Source organism: Balaenoptera acutorostrata, chromosome 14, assembly GCF_949987535.1.
Source record: "Balaenoptera acutorostrata chromosome 14, mBalAcu1.1, whole genome shotgun sequence".
Lineage (NCBI taxonomy): Eukaryota > Metazoa > Chordata > Mammalia > Artiodactyla > Balaenopteridae > Balaenoptera > Balaenoptera acutorostrata.
This window is the reverse complement of record NC_080077.1, coordinates 43,742,001-43,758,593: the sequence shown is the minus strand read 5'-3', so window position 1 is coordinate 43,758,593 and position 16,593 is coordinate 43,742,001. Positions and strand designations below refer to the sequence as shown.

The 16,593-nt window shown below is 39.7% G+C and overlaps 1 protein-coding gene across 1 annotated transcript in view; it reads left to right on the top strand.

Annotated features, from left to right (window-relative positions):
• SLC35F1 (solute carrier family 35 member F1) overlaps nt 1–16,593 on the top strand; it is a 404,087-nt gene that overhangs the window by 211,865 nt on the left and 175,629 nt on the right. The window lies entirely within an intron of this gene.

The following is a 16,593-nucleotide window of genomic DNA, read 5'->3' as shown; positions in this document are numbered from 1 at the left end:
CCGTCTATGGTTTTAGACCTACATATCCCTATCTCTCCTTAGAGAGGAGAGAAATAAAATATTAATAGCTATACCCACACTGGAAGGAAGGAGAAAATCCTCCACCGTCTTCCCCTTGTCTGAGGGCTCAGGTCTCTGTGTGTGACTGAGCCGAAGTCCAGGCTGACTTGATCTGCTTCAGGTGACATCCCAAGGACACCTGTCAGACCACTTGATGATTCTAAACCTAATGAAAGACCCCAATCCTTATTTACAAGCCTTTTCCTCACTTTCTCTTGGGTAGCACCCAAGTGCATTTATTCAAATCTAGTCTCAGGAACACAGCAAGAAATTCCATATATTCTCAAGGTGTCACTAAAAACCTAAACTATAAAAATGACTGACAGTTACAATTATAAACGCTCTTCTTTATGGTACCTGGCCTCTTTCTTTCTGCAATTCAGTATTCTTCACAATGTGCAAAATAGACGGCAACAGAATGAATGAACAGTAAATTATAATGAAGCAAAACTTGATCAACCAGGAACCATGGACAAAAGAAATGCTGGAAGGGTATCTTGCAGCTCAACTTCTCATATTTATTCCCACAATACAGAATCTTGACAGCATAAGCAACTATTTGCACAAATTTCTGTGTCTTCAGATATACAGATATGTAAGTAGATGCTTGCAGGTGTGTGTGTGTGCATGTGTGTGTGTTAAAAGTAAAATCAAGAACACATTTATTTATAGAAAAAAAAGAAAATGGTATTTTCAGAATTAAGCACTCGGGTTTTGTTTCTGGTTACTGATTTAAAGCTACTAGCTAAAATCTCTTGTTTTAGGGAATGTGTCACTTTGCCCTCCATGCTATCTGAACTTTACACAATTATTTGGGAAAAGATACTGTGCGTGTGCATGTGTGTGTGTATGTATATACATATATACATTTACATATATATAATTTGAATACTTTAAAAAACTCATTTATGTTTGCCCTATACTATAGATGTTAGTTTGTTTACATATGATATATAGTTATTCATTGGCATTTTTCTAAAAGGTGAAAATGAGCAAATGATTTTGTCCTTGAGAAAGTTTTGTGTTGAGCAAGAACTAGACTCTGACCCTGTTTATTTGTGAGCATATCCAGAGACTTCATGGACTTCCTTGGGCAGTGTGAGTTAAGCCTCATAGGCTTGTTCCTCCAGAGTTCTTCCCTTTAGTTAGCTTTCATAAAATATGAGAACTCCCCTGAATACAGAGTGGTCAAGCAGCCTCATAACTAGAACCCCAAGCTGGTTCTACTTTTCCATGTTTCTAAGATGAGGGGTTCGCCAATGCGCCAGAGATGGAGCAAGCCAAGCCAGATGACATCTGTAATTTTGATGAGATTTTGGAGAAAAGGCATATTGAATACTTGACCTTGTTAATATCATTACATCTACTCTCAGCCAGTCACCCCAGTGAAGGAGGAAGGCTGGCAGTTCCATGGCCTGGAGCGGCTTTTGGGCTACTGCCCATGGATAATCTCTGTTCTTTTTTTCAGCATGTTTGGCTTAATTCCTAGGGCAAGAGGCATTTTTTGCTAGCATTTGGCCATGGAAACACTGCCTGAGTTAGAAATAATATGGGATCAGGACATTTTACGAAAATGAATTCAGAACGTATACAGTCGGAGTTTTACCTTGAGAGGTAGAATAGTTAGTCGTTGAGCCTCTAAAATTGATAGCCCCCTTGTTCCCCTTACTAACTAATGAGCAACTGTTGTCTTTTCTGGGCCTGGTGTCTCATCTGGAAAAGAAAGATACAAATAGCACTCTCCTTAGAGCCCTGTTGTTACGATTAGATGAATTAATCCATATAAAACGCTTAGACAAGAGCCTACCGCATAATAATTGCTGCATTAGGCTACTTTTTTTTTTTAATCTTTGAATGTCAGTGTTTTAACTTTAGGTATTTCATGAAAATAAATGATGAAACAATACCTGCTCAACACACTCACTGCTCCCTTTCTAATATTTCACTAGATTGTTATTGATCCATTCATCGACTATTAAGGGTCTCCCATGTGAAGGGCAAGGTGCTGGGCAAAATACAATGTGCATAACGGATGCCCAGTCTCTTTCCTCATGGAACCTTTCCTCATGGAGAGTCTAGTTGGGAAGACACATGATAAATAAGTAAGCAAACGGATAAATCAAATAATTATGGATTTTGATTAGTGCTGTAGAGGAAATCAATGAGAGTGGTGGTAAAGAATAATAATGTCAGGGTCTCAAGTTAGATGGAAGAGATGAGAAGTGGTTTCTCTGAGGAGGTACTACTTGGGATGGTTTATGAAGGCTGGAAAGAGCTGGGGAGAGAGTGTTCTGAGCAGTGGGAACAGGAGGAAGTCATAAAGGTCTAGGTGCAGAGGCATTATCGGGGACCATAGTGGCTGGAGCAGAGTGAGAAAGACAGAGGAGTCAGAGCATCCAAAGCTTTTTAAGCATAGGAGCTAACGTACATGATTTGCATTTTCTAAAGATTCCTTTAGCTGTATTATGGAGAATGGATTGAGGGGGATTGGGTGAGAATGGTTGGGAGCAGGGAGACCGGGGGCATTCCCAGAAGTCTAGATGAGAAGGGATGGTGGCTTGGACCCGGGTATTGGCAGTTGTAATGGGGATAAGGGGTGGACTTGAGAGATGTTTTGGAAATCAACAGAATTTGCTGCAGGTGGATTGGGCCTGGGATATTAGAGATAAGGAAGAATTAAGGACATAAAATAGAAGTCCCTACCTTAATTTTGATGATAAATATGATGAATATTAAGTCAATGCTGCCAAAGGAACAATCTTTACATATTTAAGAGACAATTTACATATAATACAGGTAAATATAGAATCCTATACTGCATGATATGGAACACAATCTAATAGCTAGAAGAGCTGTATGATGTTTTGGAAATTTCTTTACTGAATATAAGGACATTGGGTAAGTTTCATACATTTTTCTCCTTGCCAGGTTGCCTGTTGCCTCTGATGTATCACCATTAATTTTCCAAACTCTCCATCCCCTTACATATACTGTAGGTTATGGTATCTAAACTACATGATATTTACAAAACACTTTATGATCCTAGAACTTTCTAAGCATTATGTTATGAGCAATTTGAGCTATTTATCTTCCTGCCTTGAACCTGGGGCAAATATTAACCTCTCTTTAGTGGCTTCTTCATCTGCAAACTGAACTTTAACAGTACTACCTTCCTCAGTGGGTTATTGTGAAGATTAAACGACTCAGTACCTGTGAAGTGCTGTGCAGTGCCTGTCACACAGTATGATTTCAATAAATTTTAGCTCTTATTATTAGTCTAGACAGGCTTCTTAGTATATGTGTGCTTCAGTTTCTTCATTTGCAAAATGGTTTATTATAGAATGCTGTGTCTTTCTAAGGAAGCTGAAATTTAAGAACAAGGTATTAGTACTAGATTTTTGGGTAGATCACACCAAATGCACAACACTTGGCCAGTCACATTACATGATACCAAATGTTCAGAAGTGTGGAAAAACCTACCCATAAGGCAGTAACTTTTTTTTTTTAATTTTATGTGCAGTTTTCTATGCAGAGAATGGCCACTACTTTGTATGCATGAAGCACTATTATTATTTCTTACCTATTTAAACTGTGCTACATTCAGAAAAGATTTGAGGTGGATTACAATAAGGGGCTCAGAGATCATAAATCATTAAAAAAAAAAGTAACAGAACCAAAACCAATAAAGGAAGGGGAAAAGTATATAGAGATTTTATAAATATTTTATGTTTTCTATAACTAGGAATTTTTTTTCATGCAATTACTTCAGATTACAATCTTCTGTTTAATCTTCATAAAATGTGTGTCATGGAAAGGTAACAAACATTGCCCTCACACCAGGAGTGTGAAATGTCACTGTCTTGCTGAAGTCAAAGGTTAGGCATAGTCGGCCTATGTGCTGATTGTTCCAATATTACGCTTTCCCCAAACACACACAAATTTGTTTTTAACAATATTATTTGTTTCTGCAATTCCAAGTTACTTTGCAATTAACTTAATAGAGGAGAATAGATTCAAAAGTAAGAATTTTTTAATTCATCTATCAAAGTTGTAACATACAAGGAAAGCAAAAAAGATAAATGTCTCTATCAATATGGATAAAATAATTTTATGCAGTTTTAAACAATTTTTATTATACTCTTTTTCACTCAGCATTATTTTTAAAGCATTTTTACATCTCTACAATCTTTTGGTAATGATATGAAATTGCGGCCTACTCGTCAATCAGGTAGATGCACTGTAACTTTTTTTTTAACATCTTTATTAGAGTATAATTGCTTTACGTTGTTGTATTAGTTGCTGATGTATAACAAAGTGAGTCAGATATATGTATACATATATCCCCATATCCCCTCCCTCTGTTGTCTCCCCCCCACCCTCCCTATCCCACCCCTCTAGGTGGTCACAAAGCATGGAACTGATCTCCCTGTGCTATGCGGCTGCTTCCCACTAGCTATCTATTTTACATTTGGTAGTGTATATATGTCCATGCCACTCTCTCGCTTCGTCCCAGCTTACCCTTCCCCCTCCCCGTGTCCTCAAGTCCATTCTCTACGTCTGCATCTTTATTCCTGTCCTGCCCCTAGGTTCATCAGAACCTTTTTCTTTTTTTTAGATTACATATATATGTGTTAGCATACGGTATTTGTTTTTCTCTTTCTGACTTACTTCACTCTGTATGACAGTCTCTAGGTCCATCCATCCACCACAAATAACTCAATTTCATTTCTTTTTATGGCTGAGTAATATTCCATTGTATATATGTGCCACATCTTCTTTATCCATTCTTCTGTCGATGGACGCTTAGGTTGCTTCCATGTCCTGGCTATTGTAAATAGAGCTGCTATGCGCATTGTGGTACATGACTCTTTTTTAATTATGGTTTTCTCACGATATATGCCCAGGAGTGGCATTGCTGGGTCATATGGTAATTCAATTTTTAGTTTTGTAAGGAACCTCCACACTGTTCTCCATAGTGGCTGTATCAATTTACATTCCCACCCATGGTGCAAGAGGGTTCCCTTTTCTCCACACCCGTTCCAGCATTTATTGTTTGTAGATATTTTGATGATGGCCATTCTGACCACTGTGAGGTGATACCTCATTGTAGTTTTGTTTTGCATTTCTCTAATGATTAGTGATGTTGAGCATCCTTTCATATGTTTGTTGGCAATCTGTATATCTTCTTTGAGAAATGTCTATTTAGGTCTTCTGCCTATTTTTGGATTGGGTTGTTTGTTTTTCTGATATTGATCTGCATGAGCTGCTTGTATATTTTGGAGATTAATCCTTTGTCAGTTGCTTCATTTGCAAATATTTTCTCCCATTCTGAGGGTTGTCTTTTCATCTTGTTTATGGTTTCCTTTGCTGTGCAAAAGCTTTTAAGTTTCATTAGGTCCCATTTGTTTATTTTTGTTTTTATTTCCCTTTCTCTAGGAGGTGGGTCAAATAGGATCTTGCTGTGATTGATGTCGTAGAGTGTTCTGCCTATGCTTTCCTCTAAGAGTTTGATAGTGTCTGGCCTTACATTTAGGTCTTCAATCCATTTTGAGTTTATTTTTGTGTATGGTGTTAGGGAGTGTTCTAATTTCATTCTTTTACATGTAGCTGTCCAGTTTTCCCAGCACCACTTATTGAAGAAGCTTTCTTTTCTCCATTGTATATTCTTGCCTCCTTGATCAAAGATAAGATGACCATATGTGTGTGGGTTTATCTCTGGGCTTTCTATCCTGTTCCATTAATCTATACTTCTGTTTTTCTGCCCGTACCATACTGTCTTCATTTCTTTAGCTTTGTAGTATAGTCTGAAGTCAGGGAGCCTAATTCCTCCAGCTCTGTTTTTCTTTCTCAAGATTGCTTTGCCTATTCGGGGTCTTTTGTATTTCCATACAAATTGTGAAGTTTTTTGTTCTAGTTCTGTGAAAAATGCCATTGGTAGTTTGATAGGGATTGCACTGAATCTGTAGATTGCTTTGGGTAGTATAGTCATTTTCACAATGTTGATTCTTCCAATCCAAGAATATGGTATATCTCTCCATCTGTTTGTATCATCTTTAATTTATTTCATTAGTGTGTTATATTTTTCTACATCCAGGTCTTTTGTCTACTTAGGTAGGTTTATTCCTAGGTATTTTATTCTTTTTGTTGCAGTGGTAAATGGGAGTGTTTCCTTAATTTCTCCTTCAGATTTTTCATCATTAGTGTATAGGAATGCAAGAGATTTCTGTGCATTAATTTTGTATCCTGCTCCTTTACCAAATTCATTGATTAGCTCTAGTAGTTTTCTGGTAGCATCTTTAGGATTCTCTATGTATAGTATCATGTCATCTGCAAACAGTGACAGTTTTACTTCTTCTTTTCTGATTTGGATTCCTTTTATTTCTTTTTCTTCTCTGATTGCTGTGGCTAAAACTTCCAAAACTATGTTGAATAATACGGGTGAGAGTGGGCAACCTTATCTTGTTCCTGGTCTTAGTGAAATGGTTTCAGTTTTTCACCACTGAGAACAATGTTGGCTGTGGGTTTGTCATATATGGCCTTTATTATGTTAAGGTAAGTTCCCTCTATGCCTACTTTCTGGAGAGTTTTTATCATAAATGGGTGTTGAATTTTGTCAAAAGATTTTTCTGCAGCTATTGAGATGATCATATGGTTTTTATCCTTCAATTTGTTAATATGGTGTATCACACTGATTGATTTGCATATATTGAAGAATCCTTGCATTCCTGGGATAAACCCCACTTGATCATGGTGTATGACCCTTTTAATGTGCTGCTGGATTCTGTTTGCTAGTATTTTGTTGACGATTTTTGTATCTATGTTCATCAGTGATATTGGCCTGTATTTTCTTTTTTTTGGACATCTTTGTCTGGTTTTGGTATCAGGATGATGGTGGCCTCATAGAATGAGTTTGAGAGTATTCCTCCCTCTGCTATATATTGGAAGAGTTTGAGAAGGATAGGTGTTAGCTCTTCTCTACATGTTTGATAGAATTCGCCTGTGAATCCATCTGGTCCTGGGCTTTTGTTTGTTGGAAGATTTTTTATCACAGGTTCAATTTCAGTGCTTGTGATTGGTCTGTTTATATTTTCTCTTTCTTCCTGGTTCAGTCTCGGAAGGTTGTGCTTTTCTAAGAATTTGTCCATCTCTTCCAGGTTGTCTTTTTTATTGGAATATAGTTGCTTGTAGTAATCTCTCATGATCCTTTGTATTTCTGCAGTGTCAGTTTTTACTTCTCCTTTTTCATTACTAATTCTGTTGAGTTGAGTCTTCTCCCTTTTTTTCTTGATGAGTCTGGCTAATGGTTTATCAGTTTTGTTTATCTTCTCAAAGAACCAGCTTTTACTTTTATTGATCTTTGCTATCGTTTCCTTTATTTCTTTTTCATTTGTTTCTGATCTGATCTTTATGATTTCTTTCCTTCTGCTAACTTTGGGTTTTGTTTGTTCTTCCTGTAATTGCTTTAGGTGTGAGGATAGGTTGTTTACTTGAGAATTTTCTTGTTTCTTGAGGTAGGATTGCATTGCTATAAACTTCCCTCTTAGAACTGCTTTTGCTGCATCCCATAAGTTTTGGGCCATCATGTTTTCATTGTCATTTGTTTGTAGGTATTTTCTGATTTCCTCTTTGATTTCTTCAGTGATCTCTTGGTTATTTAGTAGCATATTGTTTAGCCTCCATGTGTTTGTATTTTTTACAGTTTTTTTCCTGTAATTGATATCTAGTCTCATAGCGTTGTGGTCGGAAAAGATACCTAACGCGATTTCAATTTTCTGAAATTTACCAAGGCTTGATTTGTGACCCAGGATATAATCTATCCTGGAGAATGTTCCATGAGCACTTGAGAAGAATGTGTATTCTGTTGTTTTTGGATGGAATGTCCTATAAATAGCAATTAAGTCCATCTTGTTTAATGTATCATTTAAAGCTTGTGTTTCCTTATTTATTTTCATTTAGATGATCTGTCCTTTAGTGAAAGTGAGGTGTTAAAGTCCCCTACTATGATTGTGTTACTGTCGATTTCCCCTTTTATGGCTGTTAGCATTTGCCTTATGTATTGAGATGCTCCTCTGTTGGGTGCATAAATATTTACAATCACTGTATCTTCTTGGATTGATCCCTTGATCATTATGTAGTGTCCTTCTTTGTCTCTTGTAATAGTCTTTATTTTAAAGTCTATTTTGTCTGATATGAGAATTGCTACTCCAGCTTTCTTTTGATTTCCATTTGCATGGAATATCATTTTCCATCCCATCACTTTCAGTCTGTATGTGTCCCTAGGTCTGAAGTGGGTCTCTTGTAGACACATATGTATGGGTGTTGTTTTTCTAACCATTCAGCCAGTCTGTGTCATTTGGTTGGAACATTTAATCCATTTCCATTTAAGGTAATTATCAATATGTATGTTCCTATTACCATTTTCTTAATTGTTTTGTGTTTGTCATTGTAGGTCTTTTCCTTCTCTTGTATTTCCTGCCTAGAGAAGTTCCTTTAGCATTTGTTGTAAAGCTGGTTTGGTAGTGCTGAATTCTGTTAGCTTTTGCTTGTCTGTAAAGGTTTTAATTTCTCTGAATCTGAATGAGAGAGTCAGATTCTGAATGAGATCCTTGCTGGGTAATGTTGTTTGTAGGTTTTTCCCTTTCATCACTTTAAATATGTCCTGCCACTCCCTACTGGCTCCCAGAGTTTCTGCTGAAAGATCAGTTGTTAACCTTATGGGAATTCCCTTGTATGTTATTTGTTGCTTTTCCCTTGCTGCTTTTAATATTTTTTCTTTGTATTTAATTTTTGATAGTTTGATTAAATATGTGTCTTGGCATGTTTCTCCTTGGATTTATCCTGTATGAGACTCTGTGTGCTTCCTGGACTTGATTGACTATTTCCTTTCCCATATTAGGGTATTTTTCAACTATAATCTTTTCAAATATTTTCTCAGTCTCTTTCTTTTCTCTTCTTCTTCTGGGACCCCTATAATTCAAATGTTGGTACATTTAATGTTGTCCCAGAGGTCTCTGAGACTGTCCTCAATTCTTTTCATTCTTTTTTCTTTATTCTGCTCTGTGGTAGTTATTTCCACTATTTTATCTTCCAGGTCACTTATCCGTTCTGCCTCAGTTATTCTGCTATTTATTCCTTCTAGATAATTTTTAATTTCACTTATTGTGTTGTTTATCATTGTTTGTTTGCTCTTTAGTTCTTCTAGGTCCTTGGTTAACGTTTTTTATATTTTCTCCATTCTATTTCCAAGATTTTGGATCATGTTTACTATCATTGTTCTGAATTCTTTTTCAGGTAGACTGCCTATTTCCTCTTCATTTGTTTGGTCTGGTGGGTTTTTACCTTGCTCCTTCATCTGCTGGGTATTTCTCTGTCTTCTCATTTTGCTTACCTTACTGTGTTTGGGGTCTCCTTTTTGCAGGCTGCAGGTTCGTAGTTCCCATTGTTTTTGGTGTCTGCCCCCATTGGGTAAGGTTGGTTCAGTGTGTTTTGCAGGCTTCCTGGTGGAGGGGACTGGTGCCTATGTTCTGGTAGATGAGGCTGGATCTTGTCTTGTTGGTGGGCAGGTCCATGTCTGGTGGTGTGTTTTAGGGTGTCTGTGACCTTATTATGATTTTAGGCAGCCTCTCTGCTAACAGGTGGCGTTGCATTCCTGTCTTGCTAGTTGTTTGGCATAGGGTGTCCAGCACTGGAGCTTGCTGGTTGTTGAGTGGAGCTGGGTTTTAGCATTGAGACGGAGATATCTTGGAGAGCTCTTGCCGATTGATATAACATCGGGCCAGGAGGTCTCTGGTGTTCCAATGTCCTGAACTTGGCTCTCCTGCCTCAGAGGCTCAGGCCTGACACCTGGCCAGAACACCAAGACCCTATCAGACACACGGCTCAGAAGAAAAGGGAGAAAAAGAAGAAAGAAGGAGAAAAGTAAAATAAAATAAAGTTATTAAAATAAAAAAGTAATAACCAAAAAAAAAGAAGAGAACAACCAAACCAATAAACAAATCCACCAGTGATAACAAGCACTAAAAACTAAATTAAGATAAACATATAAATCAGAAACTAGTCAGTCGAATACAGCAAACCCCAAGTCTACTGTTGTTCCCAAAGTCCACTGCCTTAATTTTGGGAATTCATTGTCTATTCAGGTATTCCACAGATGCAGGGTACATCAAGTTGATTGTGTAGATTTAATCTGCTGCTCCTGAGGCTGCCTGGAGAAATTTCCCTTTCTCTTCTTTGTTCACACAGCTCCTGGGGTTCAGCTTTGGATTTGGCCCTGCCTCTGCATGTAGGTCGCCTGAGGGCATCTGTTCTTCACCCAGACAGGAGCGGGTTAAAGGAGAGGCTGATTAGGGGGCTCTGGCTCACTCAGGCCAGGGAGAGGGAGGGGCACAGAATGTGGGGCAAGCCTGCGGTGGCAGAGGCCAGTGTGACATCGCAATAGCCTGAAGCTGCCGTGTGTTCTCCCAGGGAAGTTGTCCCTGCATCATGGGACCTTGGCCGTGGTGGGCTGCACAGGCTCCCGGGAGGGGTGGTGTGGGAAGTTGTCCCTGCATCATGGGACCTTGGCCGTGGTGGGCTGCACAGGCTCCTGGGAGGGGTGGTGTGGATAGTGAGTTGTGCTTGCACACAGGATTCTTGGTGGTTGCAGCAGCAGTATTAGCCTTTCATGCCCATCTGTGGTGTCTGCGCTGATAGCTGTGGCTTATGCCTATCTCTGCAGCTTGTTTAGGCGGTGCTCTGAATCCCCTTTCCTCGTATACCCTGAAACAATGGTCTCTTGACTCTTAGGCAGTTCCAGACTTTTTCCCGGATTCCCTCCCGGTTAGCTGTGGCACACTAGCACCCTTCAGGCCGTGTTCACGCAGCCAACCCCAGTCCTCTCCCTGGGATCTGACCTCCGAAGCCTGAGCCTCATCTCCCAGCCCCCATCCGCCCCAGCAGTTGAGCAAACAAGCTGCTCTCAGGCTGGTGAGTGCTGGTCAGCACAGATCCTCTGTGCAGAAATCTTTCCGCTTTGCCCTCTGCACCCCTTGTGTTGCTGTGCTCTCCTCCGTGGCTCTGAAGCTTCCCCCCCACCCCGCCACCCCCCATCTCTGCTAGTGAATGGGCTTCCTAGTGTGTGGAAAATTTTCCTCCTTCACCTCTCCCTCCCTGAGGTGCAGGTCCTGTCCCTATTCTTTTGTCTCTGTTTTCTCTTTTTTCTTTTGCCCTACCCAGGTACGTGGGGACTTTCTTGCCTTTTGGGCATCTGAGGTCTTCCGCCAGTGTTCAGTAGGTGTTCTGTAGGAGTTGTTCCACATGTAGATGTATTTTTTTTTAATTACACATTTTTTCTCGTGATAACAACTTTTTAAATTAATTTATTTATTTATGGCTGTGTCAGGTCTTGGTTTCTGTGCGAGGGCTTTCTCTAGTTGTGGCAAGTGGGGGCCACTCTTCATCGTGGTGCGCGGGCCTCTCATTATTGCGGCCTCTCTTGTTGTGGAGCACAGGCTCCAGACGCGCAGGCTCAGTAATTGTGGCTCACGGGCCTAGTTGCTCCGCGGCATGTGGGATCTTCCCAGACCAGGGCTCGTACCGGTGTCCCCTGCATTGGCAGGCAGATTCTCAACCACTGCGCCGCCAGGGAAGCCCTGTAGATGTATTTCTGATGTATTTGTGGGGAGGAAGGTGATCTCCACGTCTTACTCCTCTGCCATCTTGAAGGTCCTCCGTGATGCAGTGTAACTTAATGAACCATTATTATAATAACATTTAGGTCATTTCCAATTTTGTGTCATTATGAATAATAATTGTGATGCAAGTCTAGTTTTTCCAACTTCCGGATGACTTCCTTGTAATACATTCTCAGATAGGAGATTACTGGAAGCATCAAAGGATATGAATATGGTTATATCTCAGTATATACCACTGTCAGTAATGCAGGAGATGTTTTGCCCCATTTTTTAAACACGGGAGCTCTCACCTTTTCTACTTAATAAGTTGTGCATATTGATGCAATAACTCTAAATTTTGCATTCTGGCAATCAACAACAGTTGAATATATGCCATATTATATTATACTATATTATATTAATATTCTATACATATTATAATATCCACACACTACATACATAGAAATATATAAATATATACTGATATAAATAATGTGTATCACCGTACTGATGAATTATTTAATCTTCATGCTAAGACCAATGATCTTCTTTTCTTAGACAGGCTTTTCTAGAAATAAGTAACACCACATAAATATGGTTAAGTCTTTTGTCACAAAAACTCTATAAACTCCCTAAGTGTCAGATACATAATCCTTTATAGAATACTATATATAGTAATACTATTACTATTATAATAGTAATAGTATTTTTAGGTTCTTAAAAAATGTCATTTCTTTCCACTAAACCTAGCTTTTAGATGCATAAATGGCAACATATCTGGCTAGGAAGAAAATGAATTTCCACCTAGAACAAGTTTATAGAAAGGTTAATCATATTGATAGAATAAAATAGGCCAATTTTTACTGCAGAGAAACATTTCAGTGTGCAGAATTACCAGAGAGAAGAATGTTTTCTCTTGATTTCCATTTTGGAGTTAAATTTACAGAAAATAGCCTTCAACTCTCAAGGAAAAAGAGTTTTGATTTATTTTTCTCTTTTCCTTCTTGTAACGCAGAGCTACAGGACACTATTTTGTTATTGGTGTTACTGTTGTTGTTGTTGCTTACAGACTTTTTTTTTTTTAATGTCAAAAATAATGGATTCTTTGATTTACTGATAGACCACTAAACTCCTAGAGGTGATCACATACATCTGCTCTGACCTTCCTTATCACAGTCTCTGTAACTAGGACCATGTCACTGTGGTGCTCACTGGATGCCCAGGGGCTGCATGGCATTGTCCTGTTGAAAGATCTAGTGCTCTGTGTCTTGGAAGCATTGACCTTTCTGTCCATGGAGAGCCTTCTTGGTTAACACCTGTCCATCCCTTCCCCGTGTCTTGATACCTCTCTTTCCTAAGTGTCTCTGAGACCATCAAGGCAGCCTTAATGTGTCATGTGTTTGAGGATGTCCATCTATCTATCTCCTTTCTATAGAAGATGGAACACAACCCACTTTTGAAAGTTCAAATCTGTATAAAATCTGTAGTTAATAAAGATATATCAGTAAGAGGAACAGATCACCGCATCACAGAAAAAGAAGAGAGTGCCTGTGCAGGACAGCCCTTGGTACCATGTCCAAAGGTGAACTGCTTAAGGTGGGTGTTGGGCCTTAAAGAAGAATACATTGGTGGACAAGATCAAGGTCTTCTTCACAGAGAAAAGTAGTTTGGCTGCATTTTATATTCTGTTATCTCATTACTTACTATGAAATTCTCCTCCCGGCCTTTGGGACACTTGCTTTATCATCTGTCAAGTCCAGTTGGAGACAGAGAATTAGAAACGTTGGCTGTTTCCAGCTCTGATTCAGCACTCTGGGGGCATGAGAGCCAGGAGAAATGTGTTGGCCCGCAAATGAGCTGCTCACAGCAGTGCATTGTTGATGAAGGCTGGTGAGTAAATAGTGCTGAGCCCCAGAATGAGGACACATGATGCTGAGTTTAATAAATACAATCCCAAGGTGAATTTGAAGCAGAGACCTAGACCAAGGTGACTTGATGTAGGCAGCAACGTTCTGTTTGTCTCTGCTTTCTGAGTATGACCCTATGAGGCAGGCCTCTCCTGGGATGTGCAGCCAGAGACTCGAAAAATCTAATGACATATGAAAGAAAAGCCCTCCAAGGTGTACACACCTGGAGAGTGGCTCAGAACTGCAGTTTTAGAGACCTACCATTGCTTCCCTCCATAAAGCAGCAGAAGCAAACATCAGAATCTGTACTACTTTCTCCTCTTCCTTCCTCTTCTTCCACTTCCTCCCCCTCTTCCTCCTCCTGCTCTTCCTTCTCTTCCTCCTTGTCTTCCTTTCTCTTCTTTAAGTTTTGTCTTTCATTTTGTCAAACCAGGGATTAAAATTTGAATCTTGACTTCCTCTTCTGTTACTCAAAGTGAGGGATGAATTTGGAAAGCTTACTTGTTAACAGAGGTTATATATACAAAGGCTAAATCAGTAGATGGAGAAGGTCAAGTAGGTCACCTCTCTGTGGGCTTCTGAGTGAACAATGCCCCTTTACTATGATGTATATTTCTAAAATAGCTATGGACCATGCTAGGCACTTTGAGAGGCATCCTGCCCCATACCCCACCTTTAGTGTATAAGCGTGCTCAGGATACAGGTTTACCAGAGAGCCATTAAAACTCAAAATAGCCACATTTCAAGGATGGCTCTTAATTACTAGCATGCGAATAAACTGAAAAGTTAATAATTCTTCTGTCCTTCAAAATTATTCTCCAGGTTATAAACTCTTTGTCAATTGTAGCATTCTCTCTAAAATACTATTCAAGAAATGTCACAGCTACTCGAACTATTATGTTTCTACAGCAGAAATATTGTTTATGTTGTTTAACAAAAAAGATGCATATGAAATAAAGGGGAGGATTGAGGATTATGAAATCTCCACCTTTGGAAGTATTTGGGTGTTCGGTACTGGCCATCTGTGCTGGTTGTTGTGTAGGACCTGCCCAGGCCCTTCATTTGGCTTGGCTGCCCTGCAGGCCAGCTGAACTTCCCGCTGGCTTCACAGTCCAGTTGAATTTCAGCATCTGTCCCTGCATGCACAGATTAAACACCTGCTGGCTTCTAAACTTTCTGAAGACCTTTGCTGCTCCTGGAGTGAAGGGAAGTTGGAGCTTGGACAGCACATTTGGGCAATTTCTGACACTACAAATAAATATACTGTACAAAATTCACATTCTGTCCAACACAATTCCCTCACCAATTCTCTTCCAGATATTTCTGTAGAGGGGAAATAGCATCGTGTAGATCACCTGTCTCACATAGTTGGGGGGTGGGAGATCTTGAATTAGATCTTCCTCATAGGTCCGGAAGCCAGATATTCACTTCTGCCAGCGATCCTGTGAAAGACTGGGCTTCCTGGGTTCCCACTCCGTGCACCGGGCTTTAGGGAAGACCAGGACGCAGAGGAGCAGAAACCCTTAAGTCATTGCCATCGTGTCGATTGCAGGAATTGACATTGACGGACTGTCTCTCTTACAATGCCTTCCCCATGATGCCCTACTGTGAGCATGCAGTATCTCCTCCCCACTGCCTGCCCTTCGCTGGCCATGCTGTACTATAAGTTAGCATTATTTTTTTTTATAATTCTCCTGGTGTTAGCAATGGTCTACATTTACCTCAGAATACTTGTGAAGAATTCAGATGTCTCCCTACCATTGTCTTGTGTGTAATCTATAGTTACTAACCCATTAAACACACTGTTCTATGTCTGTATTTGTTTCATCTTTGAAGAGAAGTAGATATAGAATTGTCCCCATAGTGCTGGAACATTTAACAAAGCTCATTAAAAAATACCCTCTGGTCTATTTGAGTGTCTCCATTTGAGGCTTTTAGGTCTCTATGCTAACATGCATGCCTTGATGGGAATAAAACATTTTTTCTTCCAGTTTCTAAGTTTATTATAGCTGAATCACAGTATTTATATCTTGAAGGAATTTTTGCGCTAGTCGAGGATGGAGCCTTGTTTCTCTCATTAATCCTTCTACTTTCACCCCTCCCCTTTTTGTTCTTAGAGACTCCCAAAGTAGTTCAGTAGTCTAGCTCTATTTCCACTCATATAGTTTCAATAAATATTTCTGTAAATACCAAATGGGAAAATGTTTGCAGGTGTGTTCTGGGATTGTCGACTGAACCAAAAGTTTGTGTGCTAAACATGAAAGGGTGAGTTTAGTGAGAAAACTGGCGCCTTTCATCTCTGTCACTGATCCAGCTCAGACAGCATTGGGAATGCACTGAAGAGAACACTCTGTAAGAAAACATTTTATGAGATATGTATCACAGCAGCTATCATGTTCTGTTCTTCAAAGGGCCTCATTTCTCACCTGAATGTAGATAAGCAATATCCATTCATTCATGGCTAGGTAATGTTTGCAGGTTCTTAAGCCATTCTCCTTTGTTTTTTTTTTTTTAATTTTACTTATTTATTTTTGGCTGTGTTGGGTCTTCGTTTCCGTGCGAGGGCTTTCTCTAGTGGCGGCAAGCGGGGACCACTCTTCATCGCGGTGCGCGGGCCTCTCACTATCGCGGCCTCTCTTGTTGCGGAGCACAGGCTCCAGACGCGCAGGCTCAGTAGTTGTGGCTCACGGGCCTAGTTGCTCCGCGGCATGTGGGATCTTCCCAGACCAGGGCTCGAACCCGTGTCCCCTGCATTGGCAGGAAGACTCTCAACCACTGCGCCACCAGGGAAGTCCCTTCTTTGACTTTATATGTCATAGTTTTAAAAAATGAATAATTGTCATATGAATAGCTCTATTTTTCTAGATATTATTACACATCATCCTGTCTACACTTCATTCATCCTTCAGCACATAATTTAAGTGTCTTTTAGCTTTGTGAACCTTTCTTTTCTGCCCCTTCCCCCTCCTCTCAGA